The sequence below is a fragment of the Vidua chalybeata genome, chromosome 3 (genome assembly GCF_026979565.1).
Source record: "Vidua chalybeata isolate OUT-0048 chromosome 3, bVidCha1 merged haplotype, whole genome shotgun sequence".
In the NCBI taxonomy this organism is placed as follows: Eukaryota; Metazoa; Chordata; class Aves; order Passeriformes; family Viduidae; genus Vidua; species Vidua chalybeata.
In genome coordinates this window covers 65,859,792-65,876,088 of record NC_071532.1, presented here as the reverse complement: position 1 = coordinate 65,876,088, position 16,297 = coordinate 65,859,792, and positions in this window count along the sequence as shown.

The following is a 16,297-nucleotide window of genomic DNA, read 5'->3' as shown; positions in this document are numbered from 1 at the left end:
GTGAATTTCCTGTGTCAATTTTAAAATTTTTCTCTCCACACTTTGGTATATTGAGACTTCATAGCTGGGTTGGGTTAGGTAAGTCCTCCTGAATTCAAGGGTATTCTTTTTTTTACCTTAAGGAAAATCCTGATGTCTTGTTGCAGAGCAGCCCTTAATGATCCTCTACATACAGAAGTGACATATGGGGTGCCCTCTATCCATTTTGCACAAGGTTAGCTTAGATGTTTTCAGAAATGCTTTCTTCTAAATTGAAAAAAAAAAAGACATCTGCTTTTCTGTTTTGCATAATAATAATAATTATGTAATTATAGTTCATTAACATGCACATGCACATGCACATGGTGTTTTGTTCTGTTTTTTGGTCTGACATATATAGACTTCAGTACTATTTGAAAGATCATTTAAAAATAAACCATCATTGAACAAAAATCCAGAAATGTGTGACAGGCTCTATTCAGAGCAGAATACTCAAAATTTGTCTTGGCTGGGATTTAGCTGCTGTTTAATAGACTATTAGCTCCAATTTGCTACTGCTTTATTTGTGTCAATGCACTCTGATCTGAGCTTTTTTGTCAACTGCCTTGCTCTGAATATAACTAGGAACATATTCCAAAAATGCCATTCAGCAGTGGGATGCAAGTTGAACTCATGTGTGCCTAGCAAGACTTGCATGTCATTAATTACAAGATCTTCTTTACCTCTGACTGAAAGCTTTCAGGTAAATCACTTAAGTGAGAAAAAGACAATTCTCTAGAACTTATGCAAGACAATGTTGATTCTGAATGTTTTCATCAGAAATTTAAAAATTATTCATAATTGTGCTAATAACTTGTTCTGATCCTGATAAATTTTTTACAGCTTCTGTATGTTTAAAAATTTGGTCTTTGATATACTATATGTAATAGTTCTCCAATTTTATCAAAATTATCATTTAAAAATTGTTTTCATCCATTCTTTACCAGTCTTCCTCAGCTGAAGTTGACACAATCTGTCCCCCTTCCTCTACTCCCTCCTTGCTCCTTTTTGTCTACTTTTTCCAGTGCTTATGCCTTATTTCTTACCTGATTTTTAAATTATGCCTGGGACATAAGTGAGTGAGAGTAGGGTTTAATTTTGTCTGCTTCTAGTTTGAGAAGAAAGAAAAAGAATAATTATTTTCTCTCAAAATTGCCTTCACTCAAGTTGTACCATTATGGTGCGCAGAGCAGATTACTGCAAAATCTGGGTTGCAAAATGTAGTCTGACTTCTCCTCAGGAAGAACAAAACTTCAGGCCCCAGCTTCCTAGAAAAGTTCTTTAACTGTGAAACTCTTCTGAGAAAGTGGACACAAAAGACCCAAGTTAACTGACTCCATCTACTTGGGATCTTAATATCTGTAGATGTTTCTTTACAGTCTCAAAGGAGTGAGAGGTAACTCACCATCTCCTAGAGATCCAATAAATACATAATTACATTACCTAAGTTAGCTGCACTGGATTATGCTTTTGAGCTTTGGAAGAAATGCAGGTGTAGTAGTGAATCTCTCATTTTGAGCTTTTTTTTATAATTTACTTCCTTTATAGTCTCTTACAACTCATAAAATAGTAGGCAAAATTATTTGTAGAAATTTGGCATCTAAATAAGATACTGTCTCTAAATATGGGTCTGAATTTGCTGGCAGACACAGCTATTTTTGTTAAGTGACAGTGTCTGAATCATAGACGTAGAGTCATAATCATTTAGGTTGGAAAGGAGCTGAGAAAGCAATCCAATCCATTCCCACCCCCAGACAGGGGTGATGATGAACTCTGACTTGCCTGTGAACTGCTCCAGTTGAGATCTCTCTTTCAGAAGACTGGAAATAAATTTTGTGCTAGGGAAGCACCCACTGTTCTGAAGAGCCAGGAGACCCTCTCTCCCTGCCTTTCAGACTTTTACACCAAAGTCTCAAAAGAAAGTATAGGAATTTTCTATCCTACCCAAGAACTGCTGGTGATTTTACAACAAAAAGATTTAAGGAGAATTGAAGTTTCTCATGACCTCTTCTTTATATGTAATCTGAAGAGAAAGAAAAGATCCAAAGATAAAAAAATGCTCCTTTGTGAACAATTAATTAAATTTAAATTGCTTGATACTTGTCTGACAAACTTATAAATCCTTGAGATTGGAAAGTGAATTTCTAAAAGAATCTCCCCACTCAATGCTATTTTAGCTTTGCATAAGCATTATGAAAAGAAAAAGAAAAATCAGAAAAGCAAGGCAAGGTATGCATTCTATTTTTTGACTGTTCTGTACCAAAGAATAAATTTAATAAAGGCTGCAGGTAGCTTTAGGCAAAACAAGTTTTGCAAGGATTTCGAAACTTTTTTTTTTCTGAATATAAAAGCTCAGGGACTCTATAGTCTTTATAAAGACCTTTAGAAAAGTGTAGACTTTAGCCAGCTGGAGGAAAAAATTTTATAGTACATAAAATGAGAGGGAAAAAAAGAAAATTTATATTCATGTGTTACTCAGTTAGAAATCTCCACATTCCATTTCTGTATTCATCCTAGAAATATATCTCTAGTTATTAGTAAGATATTACATCAGTGATCACATCATTATGTGAATTTATATTACAATTTAAGAGAGTTTAGTAATTAACTTTTTAGAAAGACAGCTTCTGAATAAGTTAGGGAATGTCTTATATAGACGTTTGGAAGTACTTCTCCATTGACCACTGTGCTCTGACATACTCCTTTGTTGGTGTGATCCTTCAGCATTAACACTGACGAGTGTTCCTGCAACAATCCATTCAACTTTTTCTTACCTGAGGCACAAGATTATATCAGTATTAACTTTAATCCACTGATCTATTTCAAGCTGAAATGTTATCTGTCTTTGCCAGCATATCTCTGATGGTCTCCATACGCATAGACATAATCAAATCACTTTTGTGCTTTCATGATCAGAACCTGTTTTGACCGATCTAACTTAGTCCACCAAAATTGCTGTCCTCCTGTGTTATCTGACAATCACTACAAATTAGACCTCCTTACCTTCCATTCTAGAAAAAAAATTAAATTATTCTTTTAATTCAGAAGGGAGTGGAAGTGTTAGTGTAGGTCACTCTTAACTGAAGAACCAGCAGTAGCAAGTTGCATATTATTTTCCCTAAATGTTCTTGTGAAAATGGATTTTTCTTAACTTCAGGAAGAACCAATAAGTATAAAACTTCTAAGACAACATCATTATCTTCTAAATAAGCAGACATATACTTCTGTTTGCCTATATGAATTTCTGCTATTTGAACACACTGAAATAGGTACATCCATGATACTGCACTCCAATAATTTATGACTGATATATTCTATCATTTAGAACATTGGTGAATATTTCTTGCTTTAACCAACACATTAAATGCTGAAAGCAGAAATCTTCATGGATGGAATAGGTCATTCTGCTGTTGTGTATCTCAGAATTCAATGTTTCTATTTCCAGATTGATTATGAAGAAATATAAAAGACAATATACCTCTTCCTTTGTCTTTGGAATCTTTCAGCAAGTCACATACAGAATTTAAATAACTTACATTATGTTTTCAAGCAGTATAGAGAAAAGAAACCAACAAAAAACAACTTCTTAAGAGTTTTTGGCTGGTCGGCTTTTTCAAAAGAATACTTATTAATTTTTTTTTTTTTTTTTTGGATGATCATAGGCAAAAGTTACTCCCCACTTTCTTTCTCTTGACTCCTGCTTGATTAAGGCAGCTTCCTCAGGAAGCAATTGTCTACTAGACAAGAATTAAAAGGAAAGTCTGAAAAACTTTCACAGGGTTAGGTGGAGGTAAAAACATGTAGCAAAAAGCATAGTTCTTTCACTCTTGAGCTGAACAGTGGATTTCCCTGCTCATTACTGCATCGAGAAAAAAATAATCACAGAGCCAAAAGCCTTAAATGAAAGGCACAGACAGCTTTTCATTATTGCTCCATCAAAACAGTCCTTCTACATAAGGCTTGGAAAAGTACATCAAATGGTGTCAAAAGTGTAACAGATCTGCACAAAGTACTGTAACAGAAGGAACTTTACCTGTGTGTTGCCCAACTCAACAGATACAAATTACGAAGGTTCTCATGGAAGTACACTCTGGGATACTCTGTGGAGTCCACAGCCTCAGGAGGGTTTAACTCCCTCCTATGCTTCTAAGCAGTATCAATGTGCAAAGAATGCTTTTCCATTTCCTTTGGAATGTATCACTGATGAAGAAAACATCCAGTGCTTGTCCCTGTCTTTACCATTTTGTGCCAGCTAGTGCAGAAAAGATCCAAAAAAGGGTTTATCCACACTTTCATAACGAGGAAAAATTCAGCTCCAGATAGACTCTCTCCCGGAAGTCTCCCTTTACTACTAAATAGGATGCAGTAAAATGAGTCAGAAATGAGCAGCTAAAAAGAGTTGGCTATCACACTAGTAGAGGGATGTGAGATTCAACAGTTCTTTAGTAAGAGAGGTAATCATTGTGATTCTCATAAGCATTGTATGCAACAAAATCTAAGAATCTGAAGAGTTTTTAAAAAATTAAGATGTATGGGCTTATTTTGGTTGGTTTTTTAATCTTGGTTTTGGATTTAGTTTTTTGGTTTAGTTTTTTGTTTGTTTTATAGGGTAGCTGTCAGAAATTGTTTTGCAAGCATTTGTTGCCAGATTACTACAAGGTTGTCACAAGCCTCTTAATATTTTTTTTTACTTAAGATTAGTAAAGAAATTTACTAGTTTGAGTTTAATATCAGAAACTCTTCAAAGTGAAGAGATATTACATTTGTAATGATACCAGTTAGCTTTTTCTGCTGATCTACACTTTTCTACAATATTGGTACTGAATAAATATGGAAATCCTTATGGGTTAAATTTGTGTTTGTCTTAGTAAGTAAATCTAGAGAGCTTATAAGAATCTTTCAGGAGATATATTAGAATTCTTACCCTGTTGTTTATCCCAGTTCCATCCATTTGAGATGGAAGTTTCCAAAACACTGCAAAGATTCTCACTCATGAATATTAATTTAGTGAGGAAGAAGGAGGAACATGATACCCATCAAACTGTCAGTTTGATGGTAGACGGTGAAAAATGATATAGCCAAAACCTATGGGACTGCAATTCCACCCAGAATACTGTTAGAAATAACTCTGAAGTAGTAAAATATTTCCCAACTATTTCAGATTATAACTACTTCAGGGGTTGATGCTGTGCTGTGTTTAACATATTTATACTGTGCATTGCATGCATGGATAAATAACAGTATTACCAGATCAAAGTAAAGAGATAACCAGAAAAATAAGTTTAATAGACATAGAATAACCTGTAGTGACAAGAAACTATTCTATAATATTATTATGCAGATCCAGCTTCATACAGTATTTGCAAGTGAACTAATAATAACACTTCCATGATTTATTTTGGAAAATCCATATATATCTCAAAAACACTCTCAGCAGAGTGTTGTTATTACTTTATTAAATACTACTTTTGCCTACTTGAGCTTAACAAACAAATCTAATGGTATGAAAGAATTTAATTTCAGAGCTGAATGATAATTTTTCAGGCATGGTTAATTCACATAATTCAAAGTTAATTATGTTTGCAATATTAGAGAGTGCAGTAATTTTGTTCTGTTCAGCTGCAGCTCTTATTAAATCTTATGTTTTGATTAGGAAAGCCAGGCTTTAAGATTGTACAGTAAATTAGAAAAAATGGCAAGGTATGGGGAAATGTTTTTAGGCACATGCTTTTGTTCATATTCATATCCTCTCTTGTGTTACATCACTTTGTCAATCCAAAGCTGAATGAGATATGCATAAATATTTATTTACACTTCATTCTATATGTGATTTATTTCATTTTTTTAAGCATTTGGGAATGCTAAACTTGATGTCCCCAAGCCACTTGATGAAGTAATGTACAGTGGGTACATCTCTCCTTCTTGTACCAAGCAGTATTTCCCCTGCTGTATTCCCCAGTGGAAAAGAAAGGCTCGACAGAAGAGAGATTTACAAAATCAATTAGGAAGTGTCAGAGACTTATTGACAGGGGATCGATTTATTTCAGTGTTAGATTTGTGGCATTGATTAGATATCACTAAATTTGTTTTCAGTTAATACATTTGAATAGCATTTAAAGGTGTGATACTCTGTGTTGTAGGTTGGGTTGATTTAGTCAGGGATTTTATTAATGTTAGTTAGATTGTTCCTTGTACCCCTATTTTTCCCTCACAGCGGTTTGCTCCAAGTTGTTTACCATGGGAGCTCCTGCCACTCAGATCTGTCAATCTTCTCACTTCTCCCAGTTTTCTCCTTATATGGTTCTGTCAGTCAAGGTTTGTTCACTCCTTGTTGGGGTGTCAATCTTGTAACCACTCCCTGCTTCTTCATGAAAGTTCTGCATCAATCACTCTACTTTTGCATTCCTATTTTCCCAGAATGCTGTACCCACCTCTGTTATGTTACCATAGGTTGTTATAATCTATGTCACTCCCCTGTTGTTTGTCCCCATTGGGTGAGCCAGGTTTCCACCGCTGTCCGCCCACCCCCTACTTAATCTGTTGCAAGTTCTTTGTCCGTCGGCATTTGCACTGCATTCCGTCCAGAGGGCATCCCTCCACTCATGGGGGAATAAAAGTTCTTTGGACCAGCAAACAAAGTGTCCTTCTCTCGTCCCTTCACTTCCTCTCAGCGTGAAGCTACCAAAGCTGTGTTACCCACGCCGCGGCACTCAGCATCATCAGGGAGGCAGACGCCATAACCCTGGAGCGCTCACTCACGTGGTGGCTATGGCCTTACAAAGGCAGCGCTAGCCGGCGCTCAACTGCTTGAGGTTGTAGCAGGTAGCTGCTGCAACTCTGTACAAGCTGTATTTCTCAAAGAAGAAAGGCAGTTCAATGTGTGAAATTGATGGGGTGTTCACAATCTGAGGCCATGTGGGAACTGTAGGGTTTTGAAGCCATTCACAAGGGTTCAAGCTCCCTCCTGAGTTTCTGCTTCCTATGTAATTTTGGTGATATTTTTTAGATTGACGTGACTAGGTAAGGTTACCAATCTGAATATGTTATTTTCGAGTTTATAGTCTTCCTTTAGATATATGCTAGAGAACAGGAGCAAAATCATTGTCCTGTCTCACAGCAACACAACAATGGTAAATGCAGCACAGTGCTGCTCTGCAGTCATGCTACAATGTTTGGATTGAAGACACATAGCTACTTCATGAAAATGTAGCAAAAGTAGGCCTGGTCTCACACTGTACTGGTAGCAATACAAATTTCTAACTCTTTTTTTACAGGGACAGATCTCAGCATTTCTCTGGGCTGGTTCTACTACCACCGAGCTTTACAGAAGCATTTATAAAACATTAGACAAAAATTTGTACCTCCAACACAAACTTTTCTCTTCAATGTGTCTTTGAACTTCCTTTTACTGTGGTGGGTTTTTTGTTTGTTCATTTATGTTTGTTTTTTCTTTTTTTCCTAAATTAAGCCTTTCCAATACAGTTTTTAGTTTTGACTTCCTTATTTAAAAGGCTAGAGATGCTTTTTTATTGCTCACATGTGGCAGCACATTTCTCTCTCTCTCAGGATTTTTCATAGAGGTGCACAAAGAAAAAGAAAGAGAAAACAATTTCTATTTCTGCTCCTTGTTTTTCCTATGTGGAATGTGTTTGGAGAATTGTTTACCTGGGGTGATTGCTTGGTTGGATTCTGGTGAGGATTGTTTGAGCCTGATGGCCAATCAGATCCACCTGTGTCTGGACTCTCCCGAACAGGGTCACGAGTTGTTAGAGTCAGATATGGTAGTTAGAGAAAGTAGGTATGTAGTTTTAGTATCTTCCCTTATACAGTATATTAATGTATTATAGCCTAGTTATAATAAGGAAATCATTCAGCCTTCTGAATTAGAGTCGGACATCATCATTTCTTCCCATTGGGTTTGCTTGCATTTTACAATACTCACATAGCAAACTGTGTGTTCACAGACTTGAGTACTTGAATAGGAGTGGCAAAGAGCTGTATATGCCAGGAACTAACAGAAAATAATCTTCATTGAGCAGTCTTAATTAGTCACAGAATCTCTTTGTCCCTATCTAAGGCAGGGTCCTATGACAAAAGCAAAACGGAACCCCATTATTCATTAACTCAGAGTTCATCACATACTGATGGAGTTTTAACTACATCAATATTCCCTGTGTGAGGGAAGGAGTGAAGCCTGTGTAAAATCTTGAATGTGTAGCCTTAATTCTTGTACTTTGTATCTTTTGCTGTTCTTTTAGTAAAGTATTTCTGTGACAGTGTAAACTCATATTTGGTCTTGGAGTTCATTGCATGGAGTGTGTCATCACTGCTGTCAGGCTACAGGAAGCTGGGAAATAAACCAAGCCTTAGAAGCTAGCAATTTTAATAAAGTGCTAACAGCCAGTGAATATCTATGGACAGTGAAGATATAAGTCACTTAATGACTGTTAAAATTCCAGGCTAAAAGATTTCCACAGACCAGAGAATCCCTGCTGCAAGGAGGATTGTTATTGGGATGAAAGTAATTTTCTCTCCTCATGCTAAATTTAATCACACAGAATCCTGTTCTCTTCTGTTAAAAGTTCTTTCTCATGCTTTTGACAAAGCAAGTGTAATATTTGATTATGCTTGGAAGGAACGTTAGCAGGAAGAACAGAAACTTCTGAGGAATGGTGAGATCATTTATGTGTAATTACAGCACAGTGTCAGGCCCTGGGTTACCTCTGAATGAATTTACTAATGCAGTCATCATCTTGTTGTTCACAGTCAGCAGCCACGCTGCTGCAGTGTAACTAGGGTAACAATAAAGCCACATATATTTTTGTAGAGGTAAGATAGTTTCCTAGAATGTCTGACATTTCACTGCTGGTGACTGGAGTAAAATGCCAATGCACTGAACTCTGATGTAATTCTGAATGTTAATATCTACAAATAGGGCCTATTAATTTTCCTTGACTTTATATGTGTATATTCATATGTATGTATGTATACATGTTACTGGAAATAAATATGAAGGAATCATTAGTGGAAAAGGAACTGTCTGCTTAAAGCAAATTATATTATCCTGCCACTTAATGCATTAGTGGAAAAGGAACTGTCTGCTTAAAGCAAATTATATTATCCTGCCACTTAATGTCTTTTCATAAGGGATTTGTGGAACAGACCTTGCTCTTTCATGGCTTTTCCAGAAATTTAGGGTCTGTCTTTCAGAAAAATTTCTTCTTTCCAAGCTCTAAATGTTTTGGAATTTTTAATGTTTTCAAATTTTGACTGGTTTTGAACATCCACAAATAAGAGGTGTTATTTCAAAGGCAGTCTAAGTGTGCTGCAGTGAGGAATTTTTCATACTGGTGGAAACAAAATTCAAGGAGTTCATCATCTTCTCAGAATTGCTGCATTTGTCTAATGTACATTAGACTTGAAGAAAACTAGAACATAAATAGATAATACTTGTGACAAGGGTACTTTCTGAGAAGCTGGAAGAGGAGTTAACTGGGAATGGGGAAATCTGGAGTCCAGCAACTGGGTGCTGGGAAGAATTATTTTTAGTAAGAAAAACTATCATTATAATAGTGTCTGTGTGCTTCTCCAATGTGATCCACCAATGCAGGGGATTATTGATTCCCCCATCATCAAACTAGACACAATGTATTACTCAAATTAATGAAGTTCATATCTATTGGAATGTCTCTAGTGAAGAAAGTTATCAAAGTCCTTTATTTATCCCTATAATATATTCTATTTTTTTTCCTTTAAAATAAGTAAATGAGGAAACAAGCAAGAAAACAAGAGTATCAGCTTTTTGTTTTCACAATTCATGCTTGGATATAAAAGCAAAATTATAACCTCTGTCACCAGGAGATGTTTTCAATTCTAAGAAGATGAAGTGTTCCTCCAGCAGAATGCAGTGATGGTTGATAAAAAGTGTCTCACGCTGTATGACCCCACTCAGCCCCCTGCACAGCTGGGGCTGTGCCTTCCAGCTTCACTGCTGGGTTTTCACTGACTGAGTTCATGCCACCATTTCCCTGGCAGCATTAGCAGAGGCAACTTGGACTGTGCTCAAGAACCCATGTTATTACATTACTAAGAAACTTAAAAATCTTTTTTTCTGCTCCTGTACTCCTCATGTAGCTAGTCCAGGATGCTCAGAAAATTCAGTCTGTTGAGAAAGCTGTTTGCTGCTAGAGGTTTTGTGGTTTGTATTGCTGAGCTGCCCAGTGACTTACCTGTGAACTTAAGGACACTGCTCCGATTCACATATGTCCCCAGTGGTTCTCTGCTTGGTATGTTTCATAACTTAAAGTTTGGATGAATTCTGCCAACTGAAGTTCAGCTCAAAACTCGACTTTACTTCTTATTCTCCAAATCTTCAGAAGCTCTACTTTATCATCTAGTGACATGTAGCAACTGAAACAAGTGGGAACAGACTTGGCAAGACAATTTCTGCCAAACCAACTGCTTTTCACATTACACACTGTAAGAAAAATACAGATCCAAGTAGATATAGTAAATGTCAAATGATTCTCTATTGCAATTTCTGGCCACTATTGAGTGCTCCTTAGGATTTAGTCAAAATGTGTTATGAAGTCTAATACACCACAGCGCACAGGGCCTAGGACTGCAGCGACTCTGTGGGTTGTTGAATCCACTGTTCTGCTTATGAAGACAAGTGGCATCCCAGTTTAAAATCATTCAAATATTATCCTGAACTCTGCTAAGAACATGCTCTGGAACATGACTCTTCTCACAGATATAAGTGTCCTAAACTGAGGAGCACTTTACACATTTGGTTTTGTATCCAATTTTGTATTTTGTATCAAATCTGTATCCTCCAGAGAATCGATTTTTTTTCTCCGTAGTGACTAGATGCCACAATTAAAATAAAACATCTGTCATAATAGAGACATATATATATATAGAGAGAGAGAGAGAGAAAGAGAGAGAGAGAGAGAGAGAGAGGGCCAGTCTAATGAAAAAAAAATCAAATGGACAAAATCTAGGAAAAAAGAAACCTGATTATTTCCTATTTTACAGATGGCTCTGCCGCTCAGTTAAATAGTGAGCCAGATTTTCAAGCATTTAGCAACCTAAAATGCAGATGGTGCCTTTGTGCTTTCAAAAACACCTGTCTGTGCATGAATACAGCTGTGTGTTAACTGGCTTTAAAAATCAGGGTTGGAACTGGTTGTCCAGCTTATGCAGGAAATCTGCAGTAAAACTAGGAATCATGCTCTAAATCAGTTATCTCAACAATTATCTTATCTTTCTATAAAAGTGTGTGAAATGACTCTTCAGATGACACACAGCCTATGAATGGGAGCTTCTGCAATTAAAGCTAATATTCAGTCATGCTGGAGTGCAGGATCATTTTCTCAGATCTTTCCTCCTGCAATCCTGAACCACTTTCTCCAAGTTCCCTGCAGGCTGCACACTTTTCCCTGCCTTGACTAATACTTTTTAAGTTTGCCTTCCTCTAAGACTTAGAAAATGGAAAGTGGAGATACATTTTTATAAACTCTTGAGGGCTAGTTTTGTTGTCAGTAATTTTTAAAAGGTCTAATTGTACTTGCTTACTAAAAGCAAATAATATAAAATTATACTTCCAAGTGTACATTTAAAAAACTAAACGTGTCACAGTGCTTATAAATGGATTGCTTTGAAGACAGGGAAATACTGCCTTGGAAAAGGGCAGACAAAGCTCTATCACACATTCTTTTTGGTTTTGCCTGATTCTTCTCCAAGTCTTGAACACAACTGCTTTCACATGATCTCTTCCTTTTTCATCCACTATATAAGTACATGCAAGGTCATTCTATTATACCTGCCTTCTTTTCAGCTGAGTTTTTTTCTAATTTTCTGTTGTAGAAGAGATCAGGAAAGTGCTCAGAGGATCAGGCCAACCTCTCAAGTGTCCACTAACTCAGCTCTGATTGCTAGCATTGAAAACTGCAGGGATGGATACACTGAAGGTACATGCAGTACAATTACTATAAATGTTTTATTGCTGGACAGATTTTTAGATAGCCGATCTGAGAAATGTGTGTTAGAAGAATGAGGCATAATTTTGAAGGCAAGAATAAAACACACCTTTTCACTAATTTATCTCAAATGCAGAGGAACAATTATAGAAGCAATCCTCTGAGGACCTCATAACATTTGTTATAGACAAAGAGCCTTTCCACTGAAGCACCATATTGTGTCCTGACTCTGCATTCAGCTGTGTCAGCAGGTTATGTTTAAAATCCACTTAAAAGTGAACTTGGGGTCTAGGTATGTTTTCCTCTTAATTAACCTGCATAATCTGTTTTTGTACATAATTCATCCCTTCATTAGCATTTTAATTAGGGAGTGTGCAAAATGTCAAGTCTAATTGGCTCAGGAAGATGTGGTACAACAAAGCCCTGGACTAAATGTAGCTGTGGGCAGTGCACTGAACAGCTGGCTTGCAGTTCAGGTTGGGACTACAGTACAGGTAAGAGGATTCATTCACTTAGTTTTCTGTGATTAAATGTATCAACACTAATTTCAAAAGTAAAACTGGAGGACCTGCAGACTTCTTGTTCCTGCATTTTAGTGACATGTAGCCTGTTTCCTCTTGACTCTATGCAGTCCAGATGCAGTTCTCTTACTCTGCAGGACTTAAATCCCTTCTCTTCTTGTTTTCTGAATCTTCCCTTTCTCTGCCAGTTCTTTCCAGTAATCTTACAGCACCTGTAGAAGGAGAGAAAAAACTGGGCTCCCTAAAATATTTTAATTAAATTGTCGTTTACCAGATGGTTGAGAGATGATGTTTTGGAGTCCTCACAGGGGCTCTGGGCTTCATTGATGCATTCAAACTTGCCACTTCTCATTCTCTGAAGAAAGTAGCTGGCCCCAGTAAGACATGTTGCCCTTGCCTTCACTGGAGATACCCACAAGAAGAGTGGGGCTCTCCCATCCAGGGGCCTGGCAGTAAGTAGTGTGCAGAGGAGAGCTGCTCTTCAGCTGCTGCTCAGCTGGGAGGAGCCATCAGGCTGTCAGTGCTTGGGGCTTTGTGTCTGGGACACATCTAGTGGCCACCAAGCTGTACGTGGACTCCATCTCGTGAAATATATTTTATTGCAGAAGTCTTCTGAGAAAAGTTTAATTCCAGGTACCTCCTGTTGTAACTTACTAAGGAGGATAACTTTTGTTCATATGAATCTGTGACATTACCTGTTTTCTGTCTTTTTTTTTTTTTTTTTTTTTCTCAGTTCACTCTCTTGTCTTAACATTTCTGTATTCCCCTAGCAGTTTTTTAAAAGTATATACCATCTGAAAGAATTGTTTATTGGTTTGAGGATATGTTGAAGTCTTTTCATTTCCAGGTGTGGGAAGCGTAGGGGGCTTAGTAGGTGGAGGAGAAGCCTTTGAAAGTAGGAATGGAAAATATGTTATATATTTGGTTCTGGTAGAATTCTTTTCAGATGTCTGGAATGAAATATTCTGGAAAATAATGTGTAGCTGGAAAAAAGAGTAACACTCAAAGACAACCGTTCTGTAGTTAAAATATTTCATTGAAGGTTTCTCAGACTGAAAACCCAACATGGCGTTCTTACAGTTTTGTTTTACACTGTGTTTTTCCTTCAGTGCATGTCATTATGTGATGGTGTAAAATTAGCAATGAAACTAGGACATCCACATTATTTATAAAAATTTAAAATTCTGCCTTATGATATATATAAAATATTTTATATTTTACTTATTTTCTTTGTTATTGTTGTTGGTTTTGATTAAGGGATGTATTTAACCACCCCATTTACCTTTTTATTATTTCTGGAATTACTTTCCCAGTGTGAATAAAAAGGGATGAAATAGAGTCTCCTTATTACTCATTCATGCCTAATACAGTCTTACCAAATTTCCTAGCATGTTCATATAGAGCAGCTGGCACTTTTGACAACTTTTTTGATGATTTTCATGTTAATATATTAAACTTGAATAAAAGCTTAATAAATATAAGGTTTCATTAACAAATATCAAATCTAAGAAAAAGGTTTCAGGATAGGTTTTCAAGCAACCTGGTGACAGGCACAGGTGTGAAAGGAGTTAATTAATGAGCAACATCATAGAAAACTACACTGGGTAAAAAAGATTGCTTTAAAAAATTATTTAAAAATTTAAATAACTTATATTAGCAATGGCAAGTATGTCTGAGATGTGATTTGTTGGAGGTAGAGATGTGACTTCTAATAGCTAACTCATTCAGATAAGACACTACTGAGATTTAACATTCAAACATATTAAGTATACTTCTTTTTGCCAAAATAATCCAAAACACAAACCTTGAGTCTGTGAAGGATCATAGGGAGAATGTGTCACTTGCAGAAATCATTAAAGAAGTGTGTTTATTGTCAAAGGCTCTGGAAGGCTAGAGGTTGTCTGCAATTGCTGCTTCACCAAAATCCATTAGGATGGGAAAAAAACAAACCAAAAACAAACCAAGGTGTCAAAAAGAAGCAAGTCCTTTCTGTGAAATGTAAAAGACAGCTCCTGAAGCTGCCTGGTATACATCGTCAGAGGAGTACCAATCAATATTTTGCACAAAATGCAACTTAATTGTATTTGTCTATTGTTCTGCTTACTTAGCAATCATTAAAAAAAAAATAAAATAAAGAGCCAGAATCATTCTGCCATTCTGACAACAAAAGCTGCTGTCCAGAGCCCAGACTAGATACTTTGGCTGTGTGTTGAGTGACTGGAGACAGACACAGAAGCTGGCACTGCCAGTAGACAGACTGGAATAAAGCTGCCCTTACTATATTTTTAATACAATATTGATTGCCACTTAAATAGACAACAGTTAATTTTTATAAGCTCATGTTTTATTTAAATTAAAATAAGTCTTTTCTTTCTGGCTATATTTAACCTTTTGTGGCTGCAAGCATTTTCTGGAGCTGGAGACTCAAGATGTGCTAATGTACACACACTGAAACAGGTTCTTTTTCATGAAAGAAAATGTTTTGTAGAAACCTTCTTGCTGTTCCAAAGCCCTGTGAGTCAGTAACTGGCAAAATCTAGACATACAGTTGAGCTATAATATTTGTTTCAACAACAGATAGGACAATTAATAGAACTTGAACAGGATTTAATTTAAGATATGCTCTTTCAGTATTTAGAGGATTCAGCTGAGAACTGGCAGACAGTTCTGTGCTGTACTGAGAAAATACCAAGATCTCCAGTCACAGTCTCATCCTTGCTAATCCATACCAACAGTTCTAAAATATATCCTGTGTAACCTGGGCCCTTTGCCCTTTCATTGTCACTTAGACCATTATTCAATTGGAAATGATAAGTTATTGAGACAATCTCTGATTCTTGCTGTGCCAATCCAAATCTTGTGTTGCTCCAATGAAGGAGATAGCTTAAAGGAATTATTTTGGACTTAACCTTGGTCAGTATCTTTAGGGTTTTCTATGAAGATTGCCAAGAAATTAAATTCTACAATCCAGAATAGAACTTTAATTAATAAATTTCATTTACAAGGAAGTTGGGAGATATAGACTGAAGATTTTTTATGTCCTAGGTTTTAGGCAGACGGTCTTTTCATTGATGTAAATCCATGTGCTGCATTAAATGGGAACAAATGCAGAGCAAAATTGATCTTTTTCTGAAGATATTGTGATGCAAAAGGTCTCGTCATTGGCTTAAAGAAAATTCATATAAAGCCAAGAAGTTATTGATACTTTTTAATTAAAATCTTACCACTGGCATGAAAATTAATTATAATTTTATTTTAATTATTAATATAAGTGTTGCTATTATTATTATTATATTAGAGGGAAAGAAAAAAAAAAAGAAATAACCTTATTACATGGAGGAAATTGATGAAATGACAGTACAGTTTAAACTTGTGCCTCTGATTACCTCCCCTTTTTCTCCTCCAAGATTTGCATTTCTGTACTAGAGACGGGTTTTACACTCCTGGGCCTTCACTTCATCTCCTGTTCTTCATCTTATCATCTCCTGTCTCTTTGACATTGCACCCTGTGTCCCCATGTTCAAGGTCTCTGCCATAATGCCAGGCCATTGCCCCTCTGCACAAAGCCAAACCCCCTCATTGACAAGATAGGGACATAAATATTTCATCATGTGTAGAATAACTTCTAGTTACTGCATTCTACAAAGAAAATGTATTCTCCACAAAGATAAATTAAGGGTAAGTCAAATTAGGCATAACCACCTGGTCTTTAGAAAAAATAAACAACCTGTGTTTACAGACAAAAAAAAACCTAAAAAGCTCCTGACCAGCCAGTAC